The 15,508-nt window shown below is 40.7% G+C and overlaps 1 protein-coding gene across 5 annotated transcripts in view; it reads left to right on the top strand.

The window, feature by feature from the left end:
• LOC129729598 (interference hedgehog-like) overlaps positions 1-15,508 on the top strand; it is a 170,122-nt gene that overhangs the window by 60,046 nt on the left and 94,568 nt on the right. For all 5 annotated transcript variants that reach the window (XM_055688290.1, XM_055688291.1, XM_055688292.1 and 2 more), the window contains exon 2: positions 139-174. The gene's annotated coding sequence lies outside the window, so the exon portion shown is untranslated. The remainder of the gene's footprint in view (positions 1-138; positions 175-15,508) is intronic.

Below are 15,508 nucleotides of genomic sequence, written 5' to 3' on the forward strand. Positions count from 1 at the left end.
ATAAACGATCAATTTTCGACAGGTTTTATCAGGCTCGCCTCTAAGTAAAGATTGTTGTAAGCTCCTTAGTTCTATTTGTTTTAACCAGGTGTAACCAGATGTTCACAAATGTTACATTTCTATTTTTGTTCTTTACAGATAATGGTTCTCCAAATTTCAAGCTGATATTGCAGGGTAAGTAGGGAACCTTCATTATACCTTGTATTTTGTAAAATCGTGTATTTGATTATATCTGTTTTTATTCAACATTATAAAATTTTTTGCCACATAAGTCCCAACAGAAGAAGAACCTCCATCAGGGTTTATTCTGCAACTAGTTGAACATTCCCGGCGATGCTCGGGATCAAAGGTTTCAAAGATAGATTTTTTTTATATTTCATTGCTGCATTAGCTCAACTCACTTCATAAATATAATTTACACCTTATATTTCCATCATCACTTTAAGTAGGGTGTCGAACGTCTTCGTCAGTGGTTTTCTTCGGACCTTTTTTGCATAAGATTGCGCCAATAAAACGACCGAAGAAAACCACTGACGAAGACGTTCGATACCCTACTTCAATATTCTTAGAACGCGCAGAACGGAAATACCCATATTGGATTGTTTTTTGTGATTTTGGGCTGATTTACAGAAACTGGAAGTCACCATTTTGGATTTCAAAATGACGTATGGAGTTCCACTTTCGAAAGTATTGAAATTGTTGGCCAAATATCACTTTAGAAGTCATAAATTTGCATGTTTCATGTAGTTTTGTGAATAATATATCAAATTTAGTAATCAGATACTTGTTATTTTTCTTCAAATGTCTTTTCTGAACGTTAACAAACATTTTAATGAAAAAAAAAAAAATGTGTCATCGCTGTAAAATGACGTATGGAGGTCCACTTTCGGAAGTATTGAAATTGTTGGCCATATATCACTTTAGGTTATTTTCCTGAAACCGGAAGTCGCCATTTTTTAATCCACAAAACTTTGTAGAAAATAAGAAAATAAAAGATTTTTAATGCTTAAGCTGCCTCTTAATCGATATTCAAACAAATGAATCGTAACCTTTCCTGCAGCTAGATGTGAGTTCTAGTTTGGATTAACGCAAAAAAAGTAAAACAGTAAGATTAAGAGCTGAATGACCTTCTGGTTAAAAGCTCTCTAGTAAAAATCAAATTCAAATTCAAAAGTACAAAAGTAAATCGAATGCCGTAAAATGTAACTATTCACAAAACTACGAAAACATCAGAAATGTAAAATGTTCATGCTCGGGATATGGGTTATTCTGCAAAAAAAAATGTAGATGAAAGAACAACGAACATTTTATTGCAAAAAAAAACAAATCATTGAATTTTGATTCAGAGGCGAATTGCGCATAAAAAGTCAAAGTTTCGCATGTAATCGTATAAAAACGTATAAATTAAAAAAAAATATTTTTCGGTGATTTTCTGTATCCTGTATGCTGTATATGGTCCTCGTGGCTCTGTGGTTAGCGATGTCGATTGGCTCCCACACGGTTGTGATATCGGGTTCGATCCCCGATCAGGTCGAGAATCTTTTCGAACTGCAATTTTTCTCGACTCAGCTCTGGGGCACGGTGTATCGTTGTTCTTATCCTACAACATGCAAAATGTGCTAAAACAATATCGATAACGAATTTTCTCAACTAATCTGGTTGATCGAGAGCGCTATTAGAAGGCTGCAATATTGTTGTGCTGTATACAGAAAATCATCTTCAAACATACATTTTATATTTTAACATAAACAAACATTTTAATGAAAAAAGAATCACATGTCATCGCTTTAAATTTTGATTTAGACGCAAATCCAGCATAAAAAGTCATAATGTTGCATGTTTCACGCAGTTTTGTGAATAATATCTCAAGTTTTAGTAATCATATACATTTTATTTTTCCTCAAATGTCTTTCCTGAACGTTAACAAACATTATAGTGAAAAAAAATCATATGTCAACGCTTTGAATTTTGATTTAGAGGCGAATTTAGCACAGAATGCCATAATTTTGCGTGTTTTCGGTAGTTTCGTGAATAATATCTCAAGTTTTAGTAATCAGATACTAAATATTTTTCCTTACATATCTTTCCTGAACGTTGACAAACATTCTAATGAAAAAAGAATCACATGTCATCGCTTTGAAATTAGATTTAGAGGCGAATTCAGCATAAAAAGTTATAATTTTGCTTGTTTTACGTAGTTTTGTGAATAAAATCTCAAGTATTAGTAAACAGATACTTGTTACTTTCCTTCAAATGTCTTTCCTCAACGTTTACAAACATTTTAATGTAAAAAAATCACATGTCATCGCTTGAATTTTGATTTAGAGGCGAATTCAGCATAAAAATTCATGAAGTTGCATGTTTCACGTAGTTTTGTGAATAATATCTCAAGTTTTAGTAATCATATACTATTTATTTTTCCTCAAATGTCTTTCCTAAACATTAACAAACGTTTTAATGAAAAAAGAATCACATGTCATGGCTTTAAATTTTGTTTTAAAGGCAAATTCAGCATAAAAAGTCATAATTTTGCAAGTTTTACGTAGTTTTGTGAATAAAATCTCAAGTTTTAGTAAACAGATACTTGTTACTTTCCTCCAAATGTCTTTCCTGAACGTTTACAAACATTTTAATGTAAAAAAATCACATGTCATCGCTTTAAATTTTGATTAAGAGGCAAATTCAGCATAAAAATTCATAAAGTTGCATGTTTCACGTAGTTTTGAGAATAATATCTCAAGTTTTAGTAATCATATACTATTTATTTTTCCTCAAATGTCTTTCCCAAACATTAACAAACGTTTTAATGAAAAAAGAATCACATGTGATGGCTTTAAATTTTGTTTTAGAGGCAAATTCAGCATAAAAAGTCATAATTTTGCAAGTTTTACGTAGTTTTGTGAATAAAATCTCAAGTTTTAGTAAACAGATACTTGTTACTTTCCTTCAAATGTCTTTTCTCAACGTTTACAAACATTTTAATGTAAAAAAAACCACATGTCATCGCTTGAAATTTTGATTTAGAGGCAAATTCAGCATATTTTTGCTTGTTTTACGTAGTTTTGTGAATAAAATCTCAAGTTTTAGTAATCATATACTAATTATTTTTTCTCACATGTCTTCCCTGAACATTAACAAACATTTTAGTGTAAAAAATCATATGTCAACGCTTTGAATTTTGATTTAGAGGCAAATTTAGCACAGAAAGTCATAATTTTGCGTGTTTTACGTAGTTTCGTGAATAATATCTCAAGTTTTAGTATTTAGATACCTATTATTTTTTCTCAAATATTTTTCTTAAACATCAACGAACATTTTAATGAAAAAAGAATCACATGTCATCGCTTTGAATTTTGATTTGGAGACGAATTAAGTATAAAAAGTCATAATTTTGCATGTTTTACGTAGTTTTGTGAATAATATCTCAAGTTTTAGTAATCAGATACTAATTATTTTTCCTCGAATGTCTTCCCTGAACATTAACAAACATTTTAGTGAGAAAAGAATTATATGTCATCGCTTTGAGTTTTGATTTAGAGGCAAATTAAGCACAGAAAGTCATAATTTTGCATGTTTTACGTAGTTTTGTGAATAATATCTCAAGTTTTAGTAATTAGATAACTATTTTTTTATAACTAATGTCTTTCCTGAACATCAGCGAACATTTTCATGTTAAAAAACCTACATGTCACAGCTTATTATTTTTGATTTAGAACGGTTCAAAATGATGATGATTACTGTACACCACAGAGACTGAGGGAATAATATCAATAAGATCAAGCGTTACGGAATTCCATTTTTATATAGTAGATTAACCTTCAGATGCGTGAGTGCACAATTCTGTATGCTTTTAGTTACATTTTCGAGTATTACGCTGCTCTGAACAAAACATCCCATATTACCACCAAATAATAAAAATAAAAAAAGTAGGAGGGTGGTATTCAAGACACGACCGCATGACGTTGACTACCGTATTCTTAAAAAAAAAAAAATATTCCATTGAAGCAAATAGTAGAGGGAATTGCAACGCTTTTTTTACAAAACTTCTGTTACAAAATTTCGAGGCTCCAAAAGATATCAGTTTCCGATTATTCTCGTCCAGAATTCCAGCCATTTTAGTATTTTGCAGTAGCCATTTATTACTAACTGCCACCAGCATAACGGGTGAAACCGGCACGAGATGACCGGTACTATTTTGTTTTTCCTCCTTTTAGCTGCTAACACCGAGCGTCCGTATGTCCCGGTACGGTTTAATAATGAAACTGATAGGGTGAAATGTTCGAACGATACGTTTTATACCAAGGCTTCGTCAGATAAATAGAAAGAGGGAGGGGCTACATAGATGATGGAATGGTAGAGACAAATGTTTCTTGAAAGCTGCGCCGGCCGCTGTCATAATATTAACACCAACACAAACTTGCATTTTTGCAAGGTTTTTTCCGCTAGCAGCAGCATTTGGTAAAACAGAAAATTCAATTAGCCGCTTCTGTACCAAAATTTCGAGGCACCAAAAGGTGCCAGTTGCCGATTATAGTTTCCTGGTTAGTGCGTCCAGAATTCCAGCCATTTAAGTGTTTTGCAGTAGCCATTTACTACTAAAGCCACCAGCATTACGGGTGAAACCGGCACGAGATGACCGGTACTATTTTGTATTTCCTCCTTTCAGCTGCTATCACTCAGCGTCCGCATGTCACTGGTGCGGTTTTGGAATCAGAATGATGGGGCGCCGGCCGCTGTCGTAAAATTAACACCAACAAAAAGATGCATATTTGCAAGGTTTTTTCCGCTAGCAGCAGCATAAACATCGGAAACAGAAAGTGACAACAACAATAACAACAAAGTCAGATCGATTGTATCCGTTAGTGTCGACTGTGCTTGGGAAGAGAGGTAGTGATTGGCTGCGCGGTATGGTTTAGACAATCGATATTAATTACCAATTTTTCAATAGTGTATCTCAAACAATAGTTTGTTTTTGTTACATAAATTTAACCGTAAAAGAATTTCTGATCGATTGATGCCAAAACCTCGAAAACCTGATTATAGATGACTGCAAAATAAGCGCTCAAAACCTGACCACTTTTCTCTGGTTTTCCCTGGTTGAATTACTAGATTTTCAAATTCAGGGGCCTAAATTTGATATAGACGTTAGTCAACGTCAAAAAAGCATCCCACTAAGCATAACGTAGGCCACAGAATCCAACTTCAGTGCAATTATTGCAATCTTCTTTTATAATGTGAAAATGTGGCCGCCTGACACCGACATGATGACGATTCGCAGCACCGGTTTGTCAGTCATTTGCTTTCGACAGATTGAAATCGTAGTCCTGCGGAGCAGGCAGTGGTACGGGGAACGCTTTTCATATCTCTTTTGTTCAGGCTTCTTCTCTTCAACAGAGATTTTATTCACACACAAAAAAAAAACACGGAGAAATGGAACTGCATAGGAACGTAATAGAAATACTATGCATAGATCTGTGCATCTACCAAGGTGAATGTATCAGGCAGCAGAGCTTCCAAATACATAGTTGTGTTTATGTTTTCGCTCTCGAGTGAGTGGTTTTCCACCTGAAAAACGAGGCGAGATGTTCTGCATAATGTTGCATGTGTTTGCACTATACTGAATGGCCTGGGATGGGAAAATACAGCATTTGAATGCACACGGGAAACGCTATTGACACATGCTCCAATTCTGCGGAATTGGAATAGGGGACTTTCGGTTTCCTAACAAACCTCTCTTGTTCAGCGTAATATTTCTCCTTCATTCGAAATGAAGGTAGATGAAATCTGCTAATAGATAGGAGTCCTATAAAAACAGTTGCACCCGATTCGATGTCATGGCCAGTGTATTTTGTACCTATGGCTGTATGACAAGTTTGTTTATTCAGCAGAAATAGAAGTTTTCCACTTTCACTCTCTTTTTATTCGAGTGAAAAAAAAAGTTCTTTCTATTATAAATGTTGGTTTGTCTGCACTTCACATTTTTCATTTAAAAAAATACCTTGCCCAAGACATCGAAATAGTAATTATTCTTTTACACGGAAGGCTCCCCTTCATAACGGAAAATAATTGGTCATTAATGGATGCTTCCAGGTTAGCAACAAGAGTCTTCGGTTCGGACAGACAACCAGCAGCCAGGGAGAGAACAAAGAAGCAACCTGAAGACTGAAGGGCCCACATCTTCGCTATAGCGCCCTGTGATTTCACTGCACTTCTAGGTGCATCTTGTTCCCGTTCCGAAGCGGGTCGCGTCGGATGACCGCCTCAGTCGATCGGTGAGGGTCTGTAATTGGGCTGTACGGTTCGGCTCAACAACGCTGCGAAATGGAGTGATCCACTGGGTGTAATTTATTCCCAATTATCTCGATTCCGATCTTGGCGATGCTTTGCGACTTCTCCTGCACGTGTACGATGATGCCGAAGCCGACACCGCAGCCACAATTCATCTCCTTCGCACGCGTGTTTGTAGACATGCTAGGCAATACAATATGGAACAGTTATTGCCATTGTATTTTTCTCAATGTCTGATACTAAGACAGACTTTACTTTTTTGATGAAAATTGTTAAAATTTCCAAATTTCATTTTCGATCAACCCAAATCTAAACTAAATCCAATTCAATTCCTATCCAGTAATAAATAAGAAAAGGAATCACAAATCCATGTTATTTTTTTATGAATTTGGAAATAAGAACCATTAAATTGATGAGTTGAAATTGTGATCCAATAATAAATCTGTCGACTCAATGGTTGCGCTGGACCGAAACGCCCCTTGGTCTCATTATTATTTTTCGACCTTTCGATTTCGATTGCAAACCTTCCGCGACGGAATCTCCAAACCACTTAAATTCCGCCGACTGTACTCAGAAATCATGCCATCAGCCATTCCGCGGTTAGGAGCACACGGCGCTTGCGGCTTGATCATCAACCGTCGTGCCGTGACTGAGTGCCATCTTCATTCCAAGACAGCATGTTTAGAAAAAACAGCATCCCGAAAGTTTGAAGGAGACCCACTAAATACACATTAAAATATTGTTATTTACCCAAGAATTTTTACTATCCATTCCCACCCGCTTGCCGCTACTACTCTCCCCTGGGAACTGCCGACCGAACAAATTACGACTCAATAAATTTTTGACTAGTTGGGCATGACGCGAGAAATGGGGGGTTCCCGAATTGGGTCTCCTGTATCGTTGTTGGTTTGCGGTTGGTAATCGACGCAGAGAGCTGACAGGCGTTTCAAGTTTCAAAATCGGTTTTTGCGATAGTAAATTTGGGTAGCAAAAAGTGAAAAATTATTGTTATCTACTGTTGTATTACTTAAACGGTAAGCTGGTTTTAAAAGCACCACAGCTCACAAATCTTTCTTAATCTCACGTTTGTTGTTCGCTGCTTGTTAGCGTTTCTTGTTAGCGCGCTCTCCCTTCGGTTTCTTTTTTATTTACCCACACCGTAGAAGAAGCACCAGCATCAGTGGCAGGTCCACAAAAACTGACGACACAGCCGGAACAAACGGGAAAACCAGTAGGAAAATATTAATTGACCGTCTTTTCCCGAAACCTATTTTTGTTTACACAAGCAGGAAAAAATCATATGTTTTGTGTGTGTGTTTGCTTCCTCCAAGACCACATAAATCAATCAGTAGCGGCATATTTGTGCCTTCCTCCCTGGAATTCATGTAACCATCAAAACTGAGCACTGAAAGCGAGTCGAATTGTAGTTAAATTTTACTACGTGTCGAACAAATTTTACTCCCGAACAGTGGTTGAGGAGGAGACATTCTGCCTTCTTTTTCACTTGTCTGTGGTCTCTCTCGTGGTTTGTGCGGTGGTGGTGGGTTGTTTCGACACCGCTTTCTCGAACCCATTCCGCCGCCCAGCAACATAACTCATCATTATACGACCGACGCCGGTGCCTGTGTCGCCGTTTGCTCTAGTTTTTGAGCTGATTTTGAAATGCTGCTGTCAAAATTCGAACCAAAGAAACTATACCTTCGGGTGGACGCGATATTTTTAGGATTACTTCTGCTGCTTGCTTACCACAAGAAGTAGAGACGCTATTGTGTAGAGACTGGCAGACTGAAAAGCGGCGGGCCAAAATGACTGTCAAACGGAGAAGGTAAAACGAATGTTTCAATTGGCCGTTGTGCGATCAAATTTGAAAAAGTGTTTATTTATATATTCTTAAGGCCCAAATACACACACGGCACAAAGACACCTTTTCCATACAAAACAGAAGGCGTGGACCCTATCCCGCCTTCCATTTTGTATGGAGAAGGCGTCATTACGCCGTGTGTGTATTTGGGCCTTTAATCTTTCTAGCTTCAAGCTGTAATTTTACTCTTGAAAAAAGATTTTGGACTAATGATTAAAAAATACCAAATTCAAACTAGTAAAATCTCACGAATAAGTAATACACAGTTTCAAACCTATTAGGAAGGAAGTTTACAGTAGGAAAGGAAACCACTTTAAGGCCCAAATGCACACACGGCGTGACAACGCCTTCCTGACGAGAATTGTCAGTACCTTTTTGAAACCGTCTAATGTGCCTTCTAGCATCTACTGCCTTCCGCTCGTCTACACGGAAGGCGCAATCACGCCGTCTCGAACCCACCGTGTGCTAACCTTCTTGTCGCCATGCCACCCAATTCATGTTTGTTTATGTTTGTTGGAAGAAAAAAAAGGCAACACCAGCACCAGAATCACCAGCAGGCGGAAAATGATACAACACGGCGTTGCCAGCACCTTCGCCAAAAAAAGGCAACACAAGACCGCGTGGAAGGCACGATACATCTACACGGGAGGCAGTCAAGTACGCAGCTGAAGGCGGCGAACTGCTACCTTCTTCACTAGAAGGCACAGCTAGAAGGTTCTGGTTGAAAGGCGTCCCAACGTAAGGCGCGATTACGCCTTCTAATTTGTATGGAGAAGGCATCATTACACCGTGTGTGTATTCGGGTCTTTAGTGTTGAGCGTCGTCAATAGAAATAGTTGACTGCTGCGAAAATTTGAGTTCTGTCTCGGAATTCTAGTTCCATTGCCGGTGTGTAGAAATCCAGATAGAGTAGGCACTGTAAAAGCGGTACTGCCAAAACATGGATTGTCAGGAAAAAAAACCAGCAGATGAAGGATGCCAAGAAGTCGTCTCGTAGCCGGAAAACAACCAATTAGACAAATCAAAGGAAAAAACAGTTACAGGAGCTAGAAACCGAAATGAAGCTGAAGATTAAGGAGAAAGAGTTGCAGCGCACATTTGAAAAAGAGAAAATGGAATTAGAATTGAAAATACGCGCCGAAGACGGAGAGCAGCAGATGTCGTTGCAGTAGGAAATACTACGGTAGAAGCAGGAGCAGATCAATCGAGTTAAGGCAAACCAAAAGACGTTCGAACAGAAGATGGCAGGTCTGTATAAAAAGTTGAAGTTATCGAAAGTCATTGGAACTGGTAATTTCATCGGTTACCACCAACCCGACGAATAGCCGACCGCTTAGAAACTGGCCTACTATTCCCGGACAGTTATTTCATGACCGTTAAATAAATGAAGCATCTTGAAAAGCAACTTCAGGAGAATCCAGAGCTACAGGAGAACGTCTGCAATCGAATATCAGGAGGAGGAGTACGCTCATCGGGCTACGGATGAAGAGTTGACCGGATTCTCTCCCGACGAGGTTTGGTATTTTCGCATGATTTGCATGGAATGATTAATATGTATGATTTGCTTGTACCACTGGTAAAAGTTCTGCGTGGATTCCGAGAATGACGATTCGCTTTCGGCGGAGACGTGAAGGAAATGTTCCCCCAGATAAAGATTCGCCTTGGCGAGAGACAAGAGCAGCGGTTTCTGTACAGAATGATCCCGAACGATTCACCGAGTATCAACGTAATGGACGTGGTAAATTTCGGGTCAACATGTTCTCCGTTTTCGGTCCAGTTTGTCAAAACCATAAATGCAGAGGAATTCGCTGGTCAATATCCGGAGGCAGCCCCAACCATCATAAAACGGCACCACGTCGACGACTATTTTAACAGTGTTTTGATTCCGTGAGAGAGGCGGTAAGGCTGGCATAAAAGGTGCGCCTGATACACCGAAAGGGAGGCTTCGATATCCGGAATCGGGTCTTCAACTTACCAGAAATTATTTCAAGACAAAACCGGTTGCACCGATACACTTTAACCAGGACAAACAAACCTTTGGAGAGCGAGTTCTTGGAGTGATCTGAGATCCAAACGTGAACAAATTTGCATTCTCAACGATGCACCGAGAGGAGTTACATACATACAGATGCGTGGCGTATTTTCGAGCTGTAGAGTCTGTTGAAGTCTCGAGCGAAGGTTGCTCCAGTAAATGTCAATTAATTCCTCGTCTGAAGCTCGTTTGAGTCAGTCAGTTCGGCAAAACCATTCGTACGACATTTCTTGCATCATCTTTTGTACAGATTCTCGTTCAGTTTGTAACTTCCGATCAACATCGAGGCAAGCAGTTCGTGGCATTCCGCGTCGGACAAATCGTAGAGCTCACGAAGGCATCAGGTTGACGATGGATACCGAGTAAACTGAATGTAGCAGACGTGCTACGAAGTGGTTCCTGGGACCATAATTACTGTACCGGCCGGAAAATACGTGACCAACGCAAGAAACTGAGGAAGAAGCACCAGGGATAGTTTTGGTAAGCTAAATCCCGCAGCTTTTCTTCTAAAAGCCGTAAAGGCCTTCTCCACTGCTCTACGATTAACACCGATGATATCGATGCCGTCCACAAAGCCTTGAAGCATGTAAGACTTCGTGATGATGGTGCCGCACCACCGCACACCTGCTCTTCGTACAACACCTTCCAAGGCTATATAAAACAGTAAATTTCCAACGTCACAAACGCGTTCGAAATTTCCCACGCTGTCCTGACGCTTGATGTGGAACCATAACGTGTCAGTTTAAGTAGTTTCGTTGGGTCTCCATATTCAAGCATAATCTGTCAAACCTCGTTGCGTTTCACTGAGTCGTACGCCGCCTTGAAGTCTATAAACAGGTGATGTGTGTGTTAGAGATGGTCGGGTTTGATGTTTTTCAAACCCGTACCCGACCCGAACCCGAAATTTTTTTTCGGTCAAAACCCGAACCCGAAACTTTTTTATTCGTTCAAACCCGAACCCGACCCGAACCCGAAAATTTTATTTCATTGAAACCCGAACCCGACCCGAATCCGAAATTGTGAAACCCGAACCCGACCCGAACCCGAGATTTCATAGATTTTATAATCGGGTTTTGGGTTTTAATACCCAAACCCGATCTGAACCCGACATTTTCAAACCCGAACCCGACCCGAACCCGAAAATATTTTTTTCACAAAACCCGAACCCGACCCGTACCCGACACTTTTAAAAATTTTCAAACCCGAACCCGACCCGAACCCGTCGGGTACGGGTCGGGTTCGGGTTTCGGGTTTGAAAACCCGAAACCCGACCATCTCTAGTGTGTGTGTGTGTGTGTGCTCTCGAAACACGGATATTATACAGCCGCTTTGAAAAGTTTAACCGGTGAGCCGTCCCTCCCAGCGGTTCTTCAGCTCTCCGTAAGCTTCTTTTGCCCTGCCAAGGTTAGTGAAGCCACACCTGTATGGATACTGGAATTTATCTCTCTTGTTCTCTTCGACGATTCTTCTACTCTTAAACTTCAACTGGTTCATCGATCCGTCCATCAACTTTCCAAGTGTACTCTGTAGCAACCCCTTCCGTTGAAAGCCTATTCGGTTTTGATTTTATTACGTTGGATAGCCAGATGCGAACCATGCCTACTTGAAGTAAGTGATTTTTTTTCGCGTCTCTGCTTTATATTATCTTTCATTACCTCAGAAATACGGGCTCCATTGTTTTCAATTTTTACTGTTGATTTTTATGATAAGGTTTTTAGCAGTTTTGATAAATTTCGACGTGTTTAATGTTCACAATTTCAAAAACACGCAAAAAGTTTACTATTTTGCATTACGCACTGACGAAACTACCCATGCAGCATCAATCATAGTAACCCATGAGTCAGCAGAACAAAATGACAGCTCTTTTAGTCAAACTTTAACCGTGAAGGCGAAAAGAGTGAAGTACTCCGTTCAAAAGTGTGCGCGTTCAAAAAATTTTTCTTCCCCAAGAAGGTGCTGCTGTGGCTGACCAATCAGTGAGAAGGGTGTATCAAAGCCGCTCTTCTTTGCTCCGGACTGGCCGTAAACGGGGAAACTTATAGTCCGAGTGTCTACCGGAAGTTGCGTCATTCATCAAGAGATACCATTAATACGAAGACGCCGTGTTCTGGCCGGATTTGACGTCGGCCCACTACTCAAAGCGATCACTCGAGGTTATGGAGCGGCTGTCCCATCGGGAGTTACTGGGTAAACCTAAAGCGTAAGATCTACTCGAACAATTTTGTCGTGAAAATTGAGGAGGAATTGATAGATAAAGCGAAGACAGAACTCAATAACATACCTATACGCATGTTTCCCTCCGCCATAGCGAATGATCCGGTCAACTGCCGGAAGACCACTGGCAAGGGCGTAGAATTCCATTGCTTACTTACTTTAACTTTTTTGGCCAACGGACCGTTCACCGGTCTAGGGCCGAACGAATTAGAGATGTCCAGCCTCTTCTGTCTTGGGCAGCCATTTTCCAGTCTCCCCTTACACCAGCAGATCGTGCATCTTCTTCCACCGCGCACATCCACCGCGTGCGAGGCCTACCACGGAGTCGACGGCCTCTTCCTGGTTCTCTACTGAAGATAGTTTTGGCGGCTCTCTCATCAGGCATTCTGGCTACATGCCCAGCCCACTGAAGCCTGCCCGCTGTATTACCTTCACTATATCAGCATGTTTGTATACCTGGTACAACTCGTGATTCATGCGTCTGTGCCACACTCCATCTTCCAGTTTACCGCCAAGTATCGATCGCAGAACTTTACGCTCAAAAACTCCGAGCACTCGTCGATCAGCTTCCTTCAGCGTCTATGCTTCATGTCCGTAAAGGGCCACCGGGAGTATCAGCGTCCTATACAGCGCTAGTTTTATGCGAGTTTGCAAACTACGGGGCCTTAGCTGGTTACGCAGTCCGTAGGAAGCCCTGTTCGCAGCTGCAACTCGTTGTTTCACTTCACGGCTCATATCGTTGTCACATGTCACAAGCGTACCGAGATAAACGAATCCGTCAACCACTTCAAATCGTTCCCCATCTATCTCCACCTCAGCACCAACACCACGGGGACTCCCACGCTTTCTGCCAGCTACCATGTACTTCGTTTTGGCAGAGTTAATGACAAGTCCCAATCTCGCTGCTTCTCTCTTAGAAGGTACGAAAGCCTCCTCCACGGCCTTACGGTTGATACCGATGATATCGACGTCGTCCGCAAAACCAAGAAGCATGTGAGATTTCGTGATGATCGTACCGTTTCTTTCGACGTTTGCTCTTCGTACTGCACCCTCAAGAGCGATGTTAAACAGTAGGTTGGAGAGCGCATCCCCCTGCTTCAGTCCATCCAACGTTACGAACGCGGCTGATGTCTCGCCAGCTATCCGCACGCACGATTTTGATCCCTCCAGTGTCATACGACACAGCTTTATTAGTTTCGCAGGGAAACCGTGTTCCAGCATGATCTGCCACAGCTCGTTTCTTTTCACTGAGTCGTATGCCGCGAAGTCCACAAACAGATGGTGAGCCGGTAAGTTGTACTCCCGGAACTTATCGAGGATCTGTCGCAGGGTGAAGATTTGATCCGTCGTGGAACGCCCCTGTCGAAAACCAGCCTGGTATTCGCCAACAAAGGATTCCGTTAACGGTCTCAATCTGAAGAACAGGATACGGGAGAGCACTTTATATGCGGAGTTGAGCAACGTTATGCCTCGATAGTTGCCACAATCCATTCGATGACCGTTCTTATAGATAGGGCATATGAGGCCTTCCAACCAGTCGTTCGGCATTTGTTCATCCATCCAGATCCTTAGTATTATCTGGTGGATCGCATAGTACAGCCGCTCGCTTCCTGCTTTTCGAAGTTCGGCCGGGATACCGTCCTTCCCAGCGACTTTGCCGTTTTTCAGCTCACTAATCGCCTTTTTCACCTCCTCCTGTGTTGGTGGCTCCACAGCTTGTTCGTCACTCATAATCGTCATCCTGTTCCTGCTCTGCTCATCTCGCTCCTTACCGTTCAATAGCGCCTGAAAATGCTCCTTCCACCTGGCTGCAACCGTCGGTTTATCAGTAAGCAGGCTGCCGTCCTTGTCATTACACATGACCGGCACAGGGAAATTCCTGCTTCTGACTCTGTTGACAGTTCTATAGAATCTCCGCACGTCGTTTTCAGCATAGCTGTCCTCTGCGCTGGCGAGCACCTGCTCCTCGTACTCGCGCTTCTTCCGACGGTGGGTTCTATTTTCGGCAGCTCTTGCCACCCTGTACCTCTCTCTGTTCTGACGCGAATTCCATTGCATGTAAGCTAATTAATAATTAATAATAATTACTTTCCATGCGGAATTTATCAATTTTTCATGGTAAAGTTAGTGCAAATTTATTTGCCGCACTCGGAGCAGAATTACGCTCATAAGTTTAAAAATCCCTAGTAGAGCAGCAAATGTAACGCAGGGGAACGAAAGTAAATAGGAATTCAATAATGAGACTAAATGCGTAGATAACACTGGTCAACACAGGTGTGGCAGTTAAGCTCAAACAAATGAAGGATTATTAGTTTTTAGCCATTCCTGTGAACTTTGCTGCCCCCTACCATTTCATTAGAGACTCAAATGAGTTTTAACGTTTGAGCGACAAACCTGGCGAACAATTACTATGCGAACTCTCACGTAGGTTGGCGCGCTTTGGTGATGTCTAGGGGCACCAAAATTCACAGGGAAGGTTAAAAAGCTATAATCTCTAGGGCAGCTATTTCGAGCTTTAAGGTAGCACTTTTTTCGCTTTTGTCGACCAGTGTAATTACATTGAACAGATTAACTTGTTTTTTTTTTAATATACATGAAAATCAAGTTTCCAGCGCATCTCTGGATTTTATCAATCAATTGTTTACAGTTCGCTTTCCATTTTTTTTTTGTACAAGTAACCTAAAATCTCAAGAAACCTTCGATTAGACGACAATGAGGCAGATTTGTTAGCTTTCGTATATTGGGTACAAATAGTTGTTCAGGAACGTTTTGTGTTATTTGCCGTAATATGATGATCTTTTATCTGGCCAAAACACATACCTTCCATCGGCATGGTGTTTGTGCAGAAATGAAATCAAAATTTTCTTCAAACTTTCGCTCTGGTACACTTCCTGATTGATAGTCAAACCACTGGACTTGAACCATGATTTAGACAAAGAGAACGAAGTTCTTTTTTGTCTATGACTTTTGCCGGTTTTCCACTACCTTCCTAGCGAATTGTTGAGGTTTGCAAGAAATTATATACAGGAAAATTCAAAAGAAACCCACAACCAGAAAGCAGCTTGCTTCACTCCGCATGTCTTTACAGTGTGGTATCTAAAACAAGAAGCTGG

This window comes from Wyeomyia smithii, chromosome 3 (genome assembly GCF_029784165.1).
Source record: "Wyeomyia smithii strain HCP4-BCI-WySm-NY-G18 chromosome 3, ASM2978416v1, whole genome shotgun sequence".
NCBI classification, from domain to species: Eukaryota; Metazoa; Arthropoda; class Insecta; order Diptera; family Culicidae; genus Wyeomyia; species Wyeomyia smithii.